This window comes from Muntiacus reevesi, chromosome 9 (genome assembly GCF_963930625.1).
Source record: "Muntiacus reevesi chromosome 9, mMunRee1.1, whole genome shotgun sequence".
NCBI lineage: Eukaryota > Metazoa > Chordata > Mammalia > Artiodactyla > Cervidae > Muntiacus > Muntiacus reevesi.
The window spans coordinates 66,803,155-66,822,331 of NC_089257.1; the positions used below are offsets into that span (position 1 = coordinate 66,803,155).

The window sequence follows — 19,177 nt, forward strand, 5'->3', positions numbered from 1 at the left end:
CTCACAGAGCCTTGGTGGCCAGTCTGGTCTCAGCGTTTCTCCCCCCGGACTTGCATAGATCAAAATAGGAAACCTATCATTTCAAAACTCAAATTGCTGGGGACTTCCCTGGTGATCCAGCAATAAGACTCCGTGCTCCCAGTGCAGGGGTCCTGGGTTCAATCAGGGAACGAAGGTCCCACGTTCCACAATCAAGCCCACACCCTGCAAGGAAGACTCAGTGCAGCCAAAATAAATGATAAAAGAAAGAAAGTGCTGTTTTTAAAAAGAGATTGACACTAGGAAATCCTAGTTTTAATCAATTTAAATTTAAGTTGATTTAAATTTCAATCAATTTAAAGGTAGGCTTATGTTTTTGTTTGCAGTTATGCAGATTGAAGCAAGGGCCATCGCTTTGCTTGGGGGAGAATGTAACCAGATGCAGATGTTTCAGGAGAAGGCTTGATGTCTATTCTGGGTGGAGGCAGATGGGACGCATTTGGGAGAGGCCAGTATCCACAGATTTGATCATTTCTTTGGAGCCCGGGGTGACTGGTGCTGACTCCTGGGAGCTAAACGTGTTGCCTTCTGGGAGTAGTTATGTGCAGAAACGATGCGCAGGCCTGACCTCCCTTCATGCTTATAGGAACAGAGCTGGACTTGGCTTTCTAGATGCAGCCTGGACTGGCCTTCAGGAGGGAATCTCTGGAAGTCATAATCAGATTAGAATGTTTTAACGTGAATGTCCTATGCGATTGAACAATGGGAAATGTCCTGGAAGTGGCCCCAGTATTTACAACCAAGTAAATAAAAATGTTTTCTTGGGCTTCCCTAGTGACTCAGACAGTAATGAATCCGCCTGCAATGCAGGAGAGTTGGGTTCAATCCCTGGGTCATGATGACCCCCTGGAGAAGGGCATGACAACCCACTCCAGTATTCTTGCCTGGAGAATCCCATGGACAGAGGAGCCTGGCGCGCTACAGTTCATGGGGTCACAAAGAGTTGACGTGACTGAGCAACTAACACACACAAATGAAAATGTACTGGTGTTGGACTCCTGTGCCCTGATGTGATTGTCAGTGCACGTGGAGGCGTAGGGGGAAGAACTCTCCTTTGTGGGAAGCAGAAGTGTCCTCTGTCAGCAAGCCTAGGAACAGGAAAATCCTGGGATGAGAAATGAAGATGAAAGAAAGGGGCCTCAGATTGGGGGATGAAAAAACTCCTCTCTCTCCCTTGGGTAGAAGAAGGCAAACTTTTTCTACAAAGACCCAAATAATAGATATTTTAGGCTTTGCAGACTATATCTGCAGCAGGTATATCCCAGCAGGAAAACAACCATAGATAGTACATAAATGATGGCCATGGCTGTGTTCCAATAAATTTTACAAAATGGGCAGCAGGCTGGAATTGGCTCCTGCACCATAATATGTCAACTCTGTTTTAAAGCCTTGGGGTGATGGCCATAGGACCTAGAGAGGATGAGCATGCCATAGGGAGATATGCTAACTCCAAGTAGATGCTTGGCAAAAAGCTACGCCAACAGGCTACCTCTCAGGACCCTCTAAGCATGTGGCTCTAAGATACTTGTTTCTAATAGTGACTCTATGATAGTGCCTGTTATTTCTCTCTCTGATTCCTAAACTTCTCTTCAGGTAAAAGTTACAGTGTTGGCTTAGGGTTAATTAAGGGAATTAATGAAGGGTCTACCCCATTCTTGGGACCAAGAGATGAAAGTGGCAGCTGTTCTCTGACCCTGGGTAGTGGAGGCTCCAGTAGACCCTAGAGAAGGGCAGAGTCCCCAGAGAAGGCAAGAATTGAAGAACAGAAGTCTATTCCCAGGAAAGAAGAAGGCATCAGGGAATGAAGAGTGAGTAACCGCAGACATTTCTCTGTAAGCAGGTGTGGACTTAAGCCATGATAACTGGGAAGATCAAGGAAAATGAGGTCTTCTTTTGTAACCACAGCGATGAAGCCTGGGCATGCTCATGGGTCAGGCTGGGTCCCCTTAACACCAACATACATAAGGAGCGCAGAGCAGGTGGTCAGCCAACGGTTTCCGGGGAGACTGACCTCTCCAGTCCTGTCCGAGGTGAACCACTGGGCCTTAGCCATTAGCCTCTATGCAGCACAATGACTGTGGCAAGGACTGAAGTCAACTGGGCACATCAAAGGAATTGCTTTAACGGCGGTCCCAATGTATCATACCGATGTGCTCAGCTTCCACCCCACCAAGAAGAAAAGCCCTTCGTTGTCAGCCATGGTGGAAGAGTAACTCTGGGAGATCACCTCAAAGTGTTGGATGGTGTAGTCGGCCTCCCTGACGGCAGTCGCCACTGCCTCCGGGCCCAGACAGAGGCTGGAGAACCTCTGCTCCCCCATCATACTGTAGCTGCTCCTCAGGGCATCCGCAAGCACCAGGAAGCCCCCCGGCTTCAGCAGGCTGCCACAGTTCTTAAGGGCTGTGCGGTAGGCAGGGAGGCCTCAGCGTGCTGAGTAGGCAGTTGGCCGGGGGCAAGGGATGGCCCCCAGCGGCCAGCTCTGAGTCACATCACACTTCAGGACCTGCTTGACTGTCCGCCTCAACTTCTCCTCCTTCTCTGGCCCCTTGACTCTGAAACACACAAACCAACATACATGGGTGCCCACCCCACTTGTGGGGACTCCAGATCTCTCAAGTCAGGTACGAAATGGCGATGCTATCCCAAATGTTATATCCTTAGGAGCACGCCTGTTGTAGAAACAGAGAAAGAAGACATTCTGGTGTCTGAATGTGACCATATTACCTTGTGGTGGGTTAAATCTTTTTAGGAAGTGAATAAGAATATAGAAATAATAATCAAAATACTTAGCTGCTTGCATCTACAATGAATGAACTGTCCCCATGAAGTGGAGATTCTTCTTCCACTGCTTAGAATAATGCCTGGATCATTTTGTTATCATCATCATCATCATCATCATTATTGCATTTGTCCCCTCTGCCAAACTGTAAGTTGTGGCTGTTTGACCCACACATATCAGATTGTTGTCATTTTTCAGTCACTCAGCCATGTCAGACTCTTTGAAACCCTATGGACTATAGAGACCCTATAGACCAGGCATCCCTGTCCTTCACCATCTCTCGGAGCTTGCTCAAACTCACATCCATTGAGCTGGTGATGCCATCCAACCATCTCATCCTCTGCCATCCCCTTCTCTTCCCGCCTTCAGTATTTCCCAGCATCAGGGTCTTTTCTAATGAGTCAGCTCTTTGCATCAGGTGGCCAAAGTATAGGAGCTTCAGTTTCAGCATCAGTCCTTCCAATGAATATTCAGAACTGATTCCTTCAGGATTGACTGGTTTGACTCCCTTGCAGTTCAAGGGACTCTCAGGAGTCTTCTCTGACACCACAGTTTAAAGGCATCAATTCTCAGCCTTCTTTGTGATCCAACTCTCATCCATACATGACTACTGGAAAAACCATAGCTTTACCTATACACACCTTTGTTGACAAGTAATTTCTCTGCTTTTAAATATACTGTCTAGGTTTCTCATAGCTTTTCTTCCAAGGAGCAAGCGTCTTTTAATCTCACGGCTGCAGTCAACATCTGCAGTGATTTTGGAGCCCAAGAAAATAAAGTCTGTCACTGTTTCCATTGTTTCCCCATCTATTTGCCATCAAGTGATGGGACTGGATGCCATGATCTTAGTCTTTTGAATGTTGAGTTTTAAGCCAGCTTTTTCACTCTCCTCTTTCACCTTCACCAAGAGGTTCTTTAGTTCTTCTTCACTTTCTGCCACAAGGGTGGTGTCATCTGCATATCTGAGGTTATTGATATTTCTCCTTGTAATCATGATTTCAGCTTATGCTTCATCCAGCCCGGCATTTCGCATGATGTACTCTGCATATTAGTTAAACAAGAAGGATGACAAATATACAGCCTTGACGTACTCCTTTCCCAATTTTTAACCAGCCCATTGTCCATGTCCGGTTTTAACTGTTGGTTTTTGACCTGCATACAGGTTTCACAGGAGGCAGGCAAAGTGGTCTGATATTCCCATCTCTTTAAGAATTTTCCACAATTTGTTGTGATCCACACAGTCAAAGGGTTTAGCATAGTCAATAAAGCAGAAGTAGATGTTTTTCTAGAATTTTCTTGCTTTTTCTATGATACAATGGATGTTGGCAATTTGATCTCTGGTTCCTCTGCCTTTTCTAAATCCAGTTTGAACACCGGGAAGTTCTCAGTTCACATACTGTTGAAGCCTAACTTGGAGAATATTGAGCATGACTTTGCTAGCACGTGAAATTAGTACAATTGAGTGGTAGTTTAAACATTCTTTGGCATTACCTTTCTTTGGGACTGGAATGAAAGCTGACCTTCTCCAGTCCTGTGGCCACTGCTGAGTTTTCCAAATTTGTTGACATATTGTTTGCAGCACTTTCACAGCATCATCTTTCAGGATTTGAAATAGCTCAACTGGAATTCTATCACCTCCACTAGCTTTGTTCATAGTGGTGCTTCCTAAGGCCCACTTAACTTCGCACTCCAAGATGTCTCGCTCTGGGTGAGTGATCACACCATCATGGTTATCTGAGTCATGAAGATATTTTTTGTATAGTTCTTCTGTGTATTCTTGCCACCTCTTCTTAATATCTTCTGCTTCTGTGGGTCCATACCATTTCTGTCCTTTATTGTGCTCATCTTTGCATGAAATGTTCCCTTGGTATCTCTAATTTTCTTGAAGCGATCTCTAGTCTTTCCCATTCTATTGTTTTCCTCTATTTCTTTGCATTGTTCACTTAGGAAGTCTTTCTTACCTCTTCTTGCTATTCTTTGGAACTCTGCACTCAGATGGGTATATCTTTCCTTTTTGCCTTTGTCTTTTACTTTTCTTCTTTCTTCAGCTATTTGTAAGGCCTTCTCAGACAGCCATTTTGCTTTTTTGTACTTCTTTTCTTGGGATGGTCTTGAACACTGCCTCCTGTACAATGTCATGAACCTCCATCCATAGTTCTTCAGGCACTCTGTCAACCAGATCTAATCCCTTGAATCTATTTGTCACTTCCACTGTATAATCGTAAGGGATTTGATTTCAGTTGTACCTGAATGGCCTAATGTTTTTCCCTACTTTCTTCAATTTAAGTCTGAATTTTACAATAATGAATTCATGGTCTGAGCCACAGTCAGCTGCCTGTCTTGTTTTTGCTGACTGTATAGAGCTTCTCCATCTTTGGCTGCAAAGAATGTAATCAATCTGATTTCGGTATTGACCATCTAGTGATGTCCACATGTAGAGTCTTCTCTTATGTTGTTGGAAGAGGGTGTTTGCTATGACCAGTGTGTTCTCTTGGGAAAACTCTGTTAGCTTTTGCCCTGGTTCATTTTGTACTGCAAGGCCAACCTTGTCTGTTACTCCAGGTATCTCTTGACTTCCTACTTTTGCATTCCAGGAAATATTGGATTTAAATGCTGAAACAGTATCTTTGTAGTGGCTGCTGATCCACATGGGAGTCATCCATAACTATTTGTAGAAACTGTTGATCATACCACACAACTGTGGCTGGGACCCTTTTAGAGAGATGAGAATGCCTGGTTTCCATTCTCAGGCTCCAAAAAGTGCTGCAGATAGGGAGAATGTTTCCTGATGGAGATAGTTTTCTTAGCCTTGTGAGGAATCCTTCCTTTTCTGCCATGACAATGGGGTTTCTTGAGAGAAAATTCATTAATGAAAGGTGAGAGTCAAGGGTAGGAGGTAGAATTCGTGCCTCAGATCCCTTTGGAATTTATTAGTGGAGGAATGAAGGAACAAACTAACCAATGAACAACATTAAATAACACAGATTGCACAAGAGAAACTCCAGAAAGGAAACCAACAAAGAAGGAAGAAGTAGCAGAAAATTAGAGGTAAGAGAAAGGAAAGAAACACTGAGGATGTCAAGTGCCCAGAAGGCCACCGAACCCAAACAGTAGGAGTGATGACCAGGAATCCATCCCTCCCAGGAAGGTAATCAAGAAAGCACTGGGTGGCAATCCAGGCTTACAGGCAAAGAACACATGGTCACTGGCTCCAGGAGAAGCTGGCCACCGGGGCAACAAGACTTGATGGGGAGAACAGAGGATCGCCCAAGGTAAGAGTAAGCAAGACAGAGATTTACAGTGGGATCACTTTTCATGAGGAAAAGTTGATTGTTTAAATAAAACTTGGAGATTTACCTCCAGTGAGAATGATTTCAGATAATAGCAATTAGTTATGGACATTGTAGTTAAATATTTAGTTAAGATCCTAATCCCAGCATGTATAATCGGTTATTTACAAGCATCCTTTAATTGTGTTATAATTTTCCATTTAAGAAGATTAAATTTTCTTAAATTTTCCATTTAAGAAGATTAACAGCAAACATATGAAAAGATGCTCAATATTGTTGACATCAGAGAAACAAAAATCAAACCATTAGCTATCACTTCACACCCACTAGGATAGCTGTAATAAGAAAGATCAATAATAACCAAGTGTTGGCAAGGTTATGGGGAAACTGAAATCTACATACACTGCTGGTGAGATGGTAAAATGGTTCATTTTATATGTGACTCTTTTTGCTTTGGAAAACAGTGGAATTTCCAAAATAATTGTCTTAACATAAAGATTTAACATGGCCCAGGAATTCTACTCATAGAATCATCCCCAAGAAAATGAAAACATGTGTCCACACAAAACCTTGTCCATTAGCAGCATTATGCATAATAGTCAAAAGATGGAAACAACCCAAATGTCCATCAACTTACGAATAGATAAATAAAATGTGGTCTGTCTACACAGTGCAGTATTATTTAGTGTGCTCAGCTATGTTCGGCTCTTTGCAGCCCCATAGACTGTAGCCTTCCAGTCTTCTCTGTCCATGAGATTTCCAAGAATGCTTGCCATTTTGTCCTCCAGGGGATCTTCCTGACCCAGGGATCAAACCTGTGCTTCTTATGTCTCCTGCATTTGTAGGTGAATTCTTTACCACTAGGGCCACCAGAGAAGCCATATATATATATACACACACACACATATATACACTTACAATGGAATATTATTCAGTAATAAAAAGGAATGAACAGCTGACACAGGCTACAACATGGAAGAATGTTGAAAACATAATGCTCAGTGACAGAAGTCAGACACAAAAGGCCACCTGTCATACGATTCTTTTTATATGGCACATCTAGAAAAAGGGAATCTGTAGAGACTGAAAGCAGGCCAGGGGTTGCTAGGCACTGAGGACTCAAGGAAAAAGGGGAGTGACTGCTGATATGTAAAGGGTTTCTTGGGGAGTTATGAAATGTTCCAAAATTTTGCTGAGGACTGTGCAATTCTGTGAACATACAAAGAACTATTGAATTGCACACTTTGCAAAAGTGAATTATATCTTATGTGAATTTCACCTGAATAAAGTTGTTCTATTATAAGAGAGAGTGGAGAAGACTTCCCTGGTGGTCCAATGGTTAAGAATCTGCCTTCCAATGCAAGAGGTACTGATTCGATCCCTAGTCTGGGAACTGAGATTCCACATGCCATGGGGCAACTAAGCCCACGTGCTATAACTACTGAGCCCACGTACTGTAGAGTCCAAGAGCCTCAACTAGAGAGAAGCCCACGAGCCTTTAGGAAGAGCTTATAAGCTGCAACAGAAGATCCGGCATGCCACCACTAAGACCCAGTACAACCAAATAAATAAATATTTTTAGAAAGAGAGAAGCTTAGCAAGATATTACTTTCAAGGAATTCCTACCAACCAACAAACTGATATACACAAGGAATGATAAATACCTGTGATTGAGTCTACCAATGGGTAGAAATGGTAATAGGGTGACCAATTTGCCCCAACCAGTCTAGACTTACCTGTTTTTTTTTTAACTGAAAACCCCACATCCTGGGAACCTGTCTCAGTCCTGGGCAAAGCAGGAAGGTTTATCATTCTAAAACTAGGGAAACCAGTTACAAAGCTGTCACCCCACCTGATAAAATGTGGATGATTTGACAGAGCATTTTAAGAATAAAAAAAATTCCAAAAGATGGAAGTCTGTGTGAAACATGGCTTTGAAGAGGTAGATTAATGTAGAATAGAAAAAATTTAAGTAACCTACCTGCACCTACGGATAACTTAAGTGCGTGCAAAAAGAAGTGACAGCACAGTGTTCTTTTGAATGGGTCTAAAGATGATGCTGTCTATTAGAAATGATTTGGTAATTTGTATTTAAGTGGTTACGTCAGAGGCAGGTTGGACCTCTGGGCCCTGTTGTGTATGAAGCTATTTTAAAAACAGAAGTTGCCGCAGAACTAGAACTTGCCAGTCAGATGATGATGGAAATTGTTCCCAAACTGTGAGACACACTGTGAAGTCTGGAAAACTCACAGAGAAGGTGCCAATTTGAGAGGGAAATTTGTTAGGAACACCCGCGGCCGTGGATACCTGCTTGTCCTCGGATGTACTGCGAACACTGCTGAAGCCAGTTGCCAAGGCAGTCAAGTAAAGATTACACGTCAGGGCTCCTCCGGGCCCGAGATCCACCTGCAGCGAAATGGACTCGCCTGGAGACGCAGGCAATTACCACTCAGCCTCACATTTAGCTCAAGGGGCGGGGAATAAACACACACCAGGAAAACATGAGGCAGTTTTACAGAAAGCTAACAGCCATGTGACCATTTTTCTAGTTCTAAAGATCTAGTCTTTCAAAGGAATCAATATGCAAAGGAAAAAAAAAAAAGCACCAATTTCCTCTGTAAGTATGCTGCCTATAAAAGCCTGAAGGAATTGGGGAGGAAGCAGGGAGGAAAGGATAAATCGGGGACTCCTGGGAAGAACACTTTGCAAGAATGTCTTTCTAGACCCCAGGTAGTTATCCTGAGATTTAGAGCAGGTTTCTCCGCCCCGACTCTGCAAGGCAAGAGGTGAATCAGAATGCCTGGACAAACTATTTTCAATTCCATTTACCTCTCCAAGCCCCATCCCCAGAGATTCCAGCAGGCCCTCCTAAGGGGAAGTCATCAAAGTGCATAAAGGAAATAAAAAGCTAAATCATCTTAGATGTCAATGTGAGAATTTAAGAGCAAGGACTAAACCCCGGGAACCCTTCAGTACAGGCCGTAGCTACATGACACAGCAGGAGGAAGCCTCCAGAAAGCAAAATACACGCAGTCACTTCATTTATCAATATGTTTTGACCTCCTATTGTGTGCCAGGAAGAGCGCTGGACAGAGGGGACCCAGAGTAGAATGAATGAGAAACAAATCCTATCCTCAGGAAGATTACAGTCTGGGAGGAAGAAGCCATCCAGTGATCTTCCACAAAACTGAAAGAGTGTCTGTGATAAGTGCTAGGGAGGAGGGACCCAAGGCAGTAAGAGAAGAAGGCTGGGGGCTTGACTCCATCTGGAGCATCAGGGAGAGCTCTGCCTGGAAGGTTTCAGGCAAGCAGAGAAACAGAGGATAAATAAGTAGGAATGAAAGAGGCAAATGAGAGTAGGATGGAGGAGGATATTCCAGTGAGGAAATAGCACGTGTAAAGGCCCTGGGGTGGGAGGAGACACAGAGATGAGACCACCAGGTCCGGCTGAACCTCAGGAAGCGAAGCAGAGCAGAGCAGACAGGGAGGCCAGACAGTGAGCTCCCAGGTGATATGGGAGCTGCTAGTCTGGGAATCACAAGGCATGCGCCCAACTAGATAAGGCCTCACGGACCATGTTAACAATTTTGCTTTTTATCCTGAAAGCCAAGGGGAGATGTTAAGGGGTGCTAAGGAGGGGAGGGATGTGATCAGATTTACATTTTGAGGCAATCGATTTGGGACAAGAGTAGAGGTGGGAGGTCAATTAGGAAGTAGAGGATGGTAGCACAGACTGAGAAAACAGCCTGTGCATTGCAAAATATTGTGGGGGAAATGTGCTGGTCTGAGAAGAGAAGTGGACAGAGCTTGGTGCTGGTCATGAAACATGACTGATGGGAAAAGGACAGGATTGGCCTCCAGGCTTCCAGCTTCTCCAATTAATTATATGATGGGGCCATTCATAGAGCTAATACCAGAGATGAAACAGATTTGGGGATAATCACAGCTCTATTCAGGCACACTGAGTTTGAGATATTTTGACATACATGAGTAGAAATAGTTTACCTTTGAAGGAAATGGCCAGTTGAAGGTTTTTCAACCTGTCCTGTTAATTTCCCCCAAGAGAGAATGCAGTGAGAGTCCTCATTCAAGACAAAGACATACTTATAAAAGGCAGAAGCTTGCCCTAGATATCCCTGAGACAATTGTCATGACCATCAAGATCTTGATTTTGAGAAGAATGTCAGTCTTTTATGAGATATTAAAATACAGAGATGCTTTGGGATAGAGGCAGTTCGGGTTTCACTGGTGGCTCAGATGGTAAAGAATCTGCCTGCAATGTGGGAGACGTGGGTTTGATCACTGGGTTTGGGAAGATCCTCTAAAGAAGGAAATCGCAACTCACTCCAGTATTCTTGCCTGGAGAACCCCATGGACAGAGGAGCCTGGCGGGCTACTGTCCATAGGTTTGCAAAGAGTTCACACAACTGAGTGACTCGCAAATGCACACAGAGGCTGTTGTCTAGTTCACAGAACAAATTTGGCACAGCTGTGTCTATTTGGGGCAACAGACAAGCATCTTTTTCAATAGATATGAAAATCTTTGTATGGAGTGCATTTATTTCAGAGAACCACCGCCTCTACAGTTGCTTAAGCTTTCTCCTGTCAGGTACAAGGAGGTGAGTGAAGGAGCTGCTCCCTGCAGATGCACCTAGCCAGGTCTCCAGCCTGCAGACCACTCCCAGCTGCCCTGAAGGCTGAGGAGGGCTGAGGGCTCGTTTCCAGAGCACACCTGGAAATCATCACCACCCATCAGCGTGTCCTGACATACCTGCTGGGAAGTTCTGTTCTAAACATTGGTGCTTCTCAGGATGTAAGATGCATGCAATCCCCCTACAGATCTTGTTGAAATACAGATTCTAATTCTGTAGGTAAGCCTGAGAATCTGCATTCCTAGTAAGTTCCCAAATGATATGGAAGCTGCTAGTCTGGGGACCACAAAGCCACATGTTCCAAGCGCCAGGAACCAGAGGTTAATTAATGGTTGTTTCTAGGTCTTCTTAAGGTAAAAGCTCATTTTCCTTGGTTCATGCTTGAGTAGTTAGTATTTGACTTTCTGACTTGATAAATGAATAGTGTGAGGCAAGAATTTGATACCAATGTCTTACAACTTTTAGGATAATTGTAAAAATGAGTGGCATCTAAGTGTCTGAGTCACACTGTAAAGGCAGAGAAACAGGAGACAGCTTAAATTGTCTTTAGCATCAGTCAGCACAGGAAATAGCTTCAGATAAAGGAGAAATAATCTCGGGGGAAATAGGCTGTGGGTTGATAGAGGGACTTGGAGATGCAAGAAAGACGTAAGTTGAATGGGATCACTATCATTCTCAAAATGGTTGAAGCCTAGGATCTAGCAAAAGGATAAGGGTGCGAATGCAGAATTTTACTGCCAAAAATACAGTTCCTTAGTCTAACAAAGTATGTCTCAGGAGCAATTGTTACAAGCTGATGATTCTGGTCTGAGATAAGTAGTGCTTTTAGTAACCTGTTAGATGTTAAGGATCCACTTCTGAATAAGATGGAAAGGCTTGTGATACCTAGGGAAATTGAGAACAAAGTTCTAAAAGCCTTCTTGACGCATGATTTGGACTTTGGAAAGATACACGGTCTGACAATGACTAAAAACTTTTTGATAAACTTTCCCTGAAATTCTATAAGTCCTGGGAAATGCCATATTTATCAATAATTTTGAATATCATTTAAGTCCTCATAGCTACAGTTTTCTTCTAGTTAATGTCCATTTCATTCTGTGAAATCACAGTGTCAATTTAAAAAATTTGAAATTACTTTTATTTTGAAGAACATATCTTTAGTTCGAGGGCTCTAGCCACTATAAGTAATGCTTTTAGTATTTAATTCTAAGAAAAGGGTTTACAGGTTTAGATGGCACATGAAAATAGTTTCTCTTGATTTCTTATTTAATGCCAAGAGAAAAACATGGAGCAATATTTAAGTATTGTTAAATAATTTTACAATGTTGCTCATGAGTATGGACAACAAAAGTACCTTCCCAATATTCCTGGGCTTAGAAAATGTATCACTTTTTACTACAACATCAGTGAACCTTGAAAATATTAAGGCATTGAAAGAAGTCAGACACAAAAGGCCAGATAGTAAATGATTCCATTTCCAGAATAAGCAAATTCAAAGAGATAGAAAGTAGATTAGGGATTGTCTAGGGTTGAGAAGGGGGTTTAGGATTCTTTCAGGGGTGTTGAAAATGTTCTAAGATTGTGGTAATGGCTGCACAGCTCTTTAAATATACTAAAACCCACCAAACTATACACTTTTAAATGAGTGAACTGTGTGATATATACATTCATTACATCTCAATAAAGCTGTTATATACATGAAAAAGAAGAAAACATGTCACTTTTCTGTTCTTGAAAAAGGTCCAAAGACCTGTTCAGTTGACTAAGAGATGAATCAGAATTTTAAAAGTCAACAACTAAAAAAATCATATATAATGAGCATAAAATACATCCACATAATTGCGAATATGATTCCAAGCTGAGAGCATATGATCTTGAAAGAAAATATAAAAATAATGCTTTCAATGACAACATTTGGATTTAAAATCTCAAGAGTTTAACAATAAACACCAAGAAGGAAGATGCCAGAAGGACTTGTGGGCGTCAAAAAGTGTTGAATTCCACATAATATGAGAAAGGAAAGAATTGCTTATTTTTACCTGATGTTGATAAGCTGAGCAAAGTTATCTCCAACAGAAATGCTATAAAAAACACTAAAGGAAATTCTCCAGGTGAAGGGAGATGATGGCAGATAGAAGCCTAGATCTTCAGAAATAAGTGAAGGATGCTAGACAGGACAGATCTGTGGATAAACATAGGAGACTTTATATTTGTTGAAATTACTGCTGACTGATGTGAATATACTTAAAACTACTAACCTGTACATTTAAAAAGTTAAGGTGATAAATTTTATGATATGTGTTTTTTAACCACAATTAAAAATAAAGCAATAAAAACAAACAAAAGCCCTGCTGATGGCTTAAAGCAAAAGTGGTAACAATATGTGTGAGTGCATGCGTGCTCAGTTGTATCCGACTCTTTGCACCCTGTGGACTGTAGCACGCCAAGCTCTTCTGTTCATGGAATTTCCCAGGCAAGATTACTGGAGTGGGTTGCCATTTCCTTTTCCAAGGGATCTTCCTGACCCAGGGATTGAACCCAAGTCTCTTGCATTGGTAGGCGGAATCTTTACCACTGCACCACCTGGGAAGCCCCAGTAACAATATATTATAGTGTTATAGTATATATAGAATAAACATACAACAACAATTGTATAAGGGGCAGGAGAGTGGGTTAAAGGAATTAAACTGTTGTAATATCTTACATTGCTCATGAGATGTTACAAATATATAATTTCTAGAAAAATCACACATGTGTAAACATACACATAAAACACAAGTCAATAGAGAAGATAAAAGTCAATGGAGGAGATAAAAAAGAACACTAAAAATATGTATTATTATACTAGATGGAAAAACAAATATTATTTCATTCACCAACAAGAAGCAGAAAGAAAGGCACAAATGGACACCAAACAGATGGGACGAATAGAAAATATATATCAAGATGGTATATTTAGACTCAACTGTACATTATCAGTAACTACATTAAGTGTAAATTGACTAAACAATTCAGTTAAAAGGCAGAAATTGTTAGGTTGGATTGAAAAACAAGACTTACTACATGCTATTTGAATTAAAAGAAAAGTTACTTTAAATATAAAAACATAGGTAGAAAACAAAAGGGTAGAAGAAGATTTATCTTGTATATTATTTATCTATTGCTACATGATAAATTACCCCCAAACATAGCAATCTAAAATGACAAACATTTATCTCACAGTTTCTACAGGTCAGATATCTGGGTACAGATTATCTGAGTGTCTCTGGTGAAAGGTCCCTCATGAGACTGCAGTGCTGGCCACTCTCAGAATTGTCCTGTCTCATCTGAAGGCCCACGTGGGGGTAAATTTGGTTCCAAGCTGACTCCTCAGGACAAGCGAGTGAGTGTAAGAGAGAGTGCCCAATAGTCTCTTTGTAAACTAAAGTCAGAATTGATGTCCCATCACTCCGCTGCACTGCATTTGTTAGACTCCAGTCACTGAATCTAGTGGACACTCGGTTCAGTTCAGTCACTCGTCGTGTCCGACTCTTTGCGACCCCATGAATTGCAGCATGCCAGGCCTCCCTGTCCATCACCAACTCCCGGAGTCCACCCAAACCCAAGTCCATTGAGTCAATGATGCCATCCAACCATCTCATCCTCTGTCGTCCCCTTCTCCTCCTGCCCTCAATCTTTCCCAGCATCAGGGTCTTTTCAAATGAGTCAGCTCTTCACATCAGGTGACCCAAGTATTGGAGTTTCAGCTTCAACATCAATCCTTCCAATGAACACCCAGGACTGATCTCATTTAGGATGGACTGGTTGGATCTCCTTGCAGTCCAAGGGACTCTCAAGAATCTTCTCCAACACCACAGTTCAAAAGCATCAATTCTTCGGCACTCAGCTTTCTTCACAGTCCAACTCTCACATCCATACATGACCACTGGAAAAACCATAGCCTTGACTAGACAGACGTTTTCTGACAAAGTGATGTCTCTGCTTTTTAATATGCTGTCTAGGTTGATTATAACTTTCCTTCCAAGGAGTAAGTGTCTTTTAATTTCATGGTTGCAATCACCATCTGCAGTGATTTTGGAGCCCAGCAAAATAAAGTTAGTCACTGTTTCCTCATCTATTTGCCATGAAGTGATGGGACCAGATGCCATGATCTTAGTTTTCTGCATGTTGAGCTTTAAGCCAACTTTTTCACTCTCCTCTTTCACCTTCATCAAGAGGCTCTTTAGTTCTTCTTCACTTTCTGCCATAACGGTGGTGTCAGCTGCATATCTGAGGTTATTGATATTTCTCCCGGCAATCTTGATTTCAGCTTGTGCTACCTCCAGCCCAGCATTTCTCATGATGTACTCTGCACAGAAGTTAAATAAGCAGGGCGACAATATACAGCCTTGACGTACTCCTTTTCCTATTTGGAGCCAGTCTGTTGTTCCATGTCTAGTTCTAACTGTTGCTTCCTGACCTGCATACATGTTTCTCAAGAGGCAGGTCAGGTGGTCTGGTATTCCCATCTCTTTCTGAATTTTCCACAGTTTATTGTGATCCACACAGTCAAAAGCTTTGGCATAGTTAATAAAGCAGAAATAGATGTTTTTCTGGAACTCTCTTACTTTTTCGATGATCCAGCAGATGTTGGCAATTTGATCTCTGGTTCCTCTGCCTTTTCTAAAACCAGCTTGAACATCTGGAAGTTCTTGGTTCATGTATTGCTGAAGCCTGGCTTGGAGAATTTTAAGCATCACTTTACTAGCGTGTGAGATGAGTGCAATTGTGCAGTAGTTTAAACATTCTTTGGCATTACCTTTCTTTGGGGTTGAAGTGAAAACTGACCTTTTCCAGTCCTGTGACCACTGCTGAATTTTCCAAATTTGCTGGCATATTGAGTGCAGCACTTTCACAGCATCATCTTTCAGGATCTGAAATAGCTCAACTGGAATTCCATCACCTCCACTAGCTTTGTTCATGGTGATGCTTCCTAAGGCCAACTTGACATTCCAGAATATCTGGCTCTAGGTGAGTGATCACACCATCGTGATTATCTGGGTCATGAAGATCTTTTTTGCATGGTTCTTCTGTGTATTCTTGACACCTCTTCTTAGTATCTTCTGCTTCTGTTAGGTCCCTACCATTTCTGTCCTTTACTGGGCCCATCTTTGCATGAAATGTTCCCTTGGTATCTCTAATTTTCTTGAAGAGATCTCTAGTCTTTCCCATTCTGTTGTTTTCCTTTATTTCTTTGCATTGATCGCTGAGGAAGGCTTTCTTATCTCTCCTTGCTATTCTTTGGAACTCTGCATTCAAATGGGAATATCTTTCCTTTTCTCCTTTGCTTTTCGCTTCCCTTCTTTTCACAGCTATATGTAAGGCCTCCTCAGACAGCCATTTTGCTTTTTAGCATTTCTTTTTCTTGGGGATGTTCTTGAATCCTGTCTCCTGTACAATGTCATGAACCTTCGTTCATAGTTCATCAGGCACTCTGTCTATCAGATCTAGTCCCTTAAATCTATTTCTCACTTCCACTGTATAGCCATAAGGGATTTGATTTAGGTCATACCTAAATGGTCTAGTCATTTTCTCCACTTTCTTCAATTTAAGTTTGAATTTGGCAATAAGGAGTTCATGATCTGAGCCACAGTCAGCTCCCAGTCTTGTTTTTGCTGACTGTATAGAGCTTCTCCATCTTTGACTGCAAAGAGTATAATCAATCTGATTTCAGTGTCAACCATCTGGTGATGTCCATGTGTAGAGTCTTCTCTTGTATGGGGAGAGAATTAAGCAACAGCATGAATACTAGAAGTGAGGATTAGTGGGGACCATCTTAGAGGTCCCTACCACCTTATGCCAACTTCAAGAATAAGAAGGCTGGTATGGCCATGTTAATATCAAAGACTTCAAGACGAAGTGTATTACTGGAGGTAAAGGGAGATATTTCTTAATGATAAAATGGTCAATTCATCAAAAAGACATGCATGCCACTAGTAACAAAGCATCAAAATGCATGAAGCAAATGCTGACAGAGCTATGAGGAGCAAGAGATGGATCCACAATCATAGTTTGAGATTTTCACACCTCTCTCTCCCAGTAATTACAGAACAAGTAAACCAAAACTCATGTAGAATGTTTGAACAGTGTTATCGATCTACCTGACTGAATTAACATCTATGGAAACTACACCATCAACTGGACAATATACATTCTATTCAATGTAGAAAGCACATAGAATGTTCACCAAATAGACCATATGCTGGGCCACAAAATAAATCTCTGATCACAATGAAATTTAATTAGAAATCATAACAACATCTAGGAAAAATTCCAACAATCTTGGAAATTAACCAAAAAAAATTGCAAGTAATTTATAGTCAAAGAAGAAATCACAAAGAATATTATAAAATATGCTGAATTGGAAAATAAAAATATGACATATCAAATATTATGGCATGAAGCTAAAACAATGCTGAAGAGTGAAGTTAAATGATCTAAGCTTCCACCTTAAGAAGCTAAAAAGAGAGGAGAATATTAACACTAAGTGAGGATGTCCCTCGTGGTCCAGTGGTTAAGACTCCACCTTCCAATGAGGTGGTTGAGGGTTTGATCCCTGACTGGGGAACTAAGATCCCACATATACCAAAATATTCTTGAAAAAGAACAAAGTTGGAATACTCACACTATCTGATTTCCATACTATCTGATAGCTATCTGATTTCAGACATACTATCCCTGGTAAATGGAATAAAAGGCTAGCTTAAACCCAGTGGAAATTTAGATACTCTGCATGACACCAGAAAGGTTAATTGGGAACAAAATGTAAAACTCCTGTGTGTGCTAAGTCACTGCAGTCGTGTCCGACTCTTCGGGATTCTAGGGACTGTAGCCCACCAGGCTCCTCCGTCCATGGGATTCTCCAGGCAAGAATACTGGACTGGGTTGCCACGCTCTCCTCTGGGAGGTCTTTACCTCATGCTCCTGTGGCTCCCAGGCTCAAGAGTTGGGGCGCAGGAGCTTAGTTGGTCTGTGGTGTGTGGGATCTTCCTGGACCAGGGATCGAACCCGCATCCTCTGCACTGGCAGGCAGATTCTTTACCACTGAGCCATCAGGGAAGCCCAGCTTCTGGGACTCAGTTTTGGTGTGTAAAGTGGGAATAGTAGGGAAAGAAAAAGTTCTCCTCTCTCCCCTTAGCGTCTCTGTCTGGACCTAAGAATTAGATGGACATAAGACAGATTAACAGGAAAAAATATATACATTTAATTAATTTTTTTATGTATACAAGGGTGTCTTCACAACAGAAGGAAGACCTGAAGATGTGACTGGAGGAGGAAGCTTTTAGACTTTTTAGATGAAGAAATAATAAAATTGTGAAGAATTGTCAAGACAAAGGGATTTGGGGCGGGGATACTAAATGGTAAAGAAGTAACTAGGAAGATCGGGATTGGTTCAACAAGGTTTGTTTGTACAAATTTCTCAGCCCCAAATTCCCTGTCTCCGATGATTGAAATGTCTTCTTTCCTCCTGGGACAGAAAGGGTATCTTTCAATATGAGATTTTTATCTCCTGTTTTCAGGAAGAAAAAGAAGGGTCAGGGTATCCTTCTAACTGCTGTTTCTTAAGTGCCTTTAATTCACAATAATGAATATGCCAAAGTGGCATATCATAGGGGTGATGTATTTTGGTTTACTTTGATAGTATCTGTTCTATTCAAAGTTCTCTGTTCAAGGTATTGAGAAATTTGAATCATCACTTCCATTACATTGCATCCTTTACCTTGGGAAATGCACACTATTCCCACGGATTGATCAATTTACCAGGGAACTTTAAGAACAGTGCTTACATGTGGCCTTGATACTGACATACGCCTTTTCTCTTCACCTCATAATTCATTTTTCCCACCCTTTTCAGAAGTCATCAAGATTGACAGTCAGAGTAAGATATCATTATAGATAGACTTCCCTGGTAGCTCAGATAGTAAAGAATCTGCCTGCAATGCCGGAGACCAGGGTTCAATCCCTGGGTCGGGAAGATCCCCTGGAGAAGAGAATGCAACCCACTCCAGTATTCTTGCCTGGTGAATTCCATGGGCAGAGGAGCCTGGTGGTCTACAGTCTATGGGGTTGCAAAGAGTCAGGCATGATGAGCAACTAACACACACACAGGAGTACAGACTGGAGGCAAAAGGAAAAGAGGGTGGCAGAGGATGAGATAGTTAGGTAGCATCACTCAATGGACATAAATCTGAGCAAACTCTGGGAGATAGTGGAGGACAGAGGAGCAGTCCATTAGGTCACAAAGAACCAGACACAGCTGAGCAACTGAGTAGCAACAGCAACAGAGATAAAAATCTGCTTCCTCATAATGGCCCTCGACCCACTCTTACACGGCAAAGGACAATTATGTTTGTAGAATCCAGCTCTTACATCACATA

General features: G+C 41.8%; 1 pseudogene; it reads right to left on the minus strand.

Moving 5' to 3' along the window:
* Positions 1 to 2,179: 2,179 nt before the first annotated feature.
* LOC136175958 (nicotinamide N-methyltransferase-like) lies at positions 2,180 to 17,719 on the minus strand (annotated as a pseudogene).
* Positions 17,720 to 19,177: the final 1,458 nt, after the last annotated feature.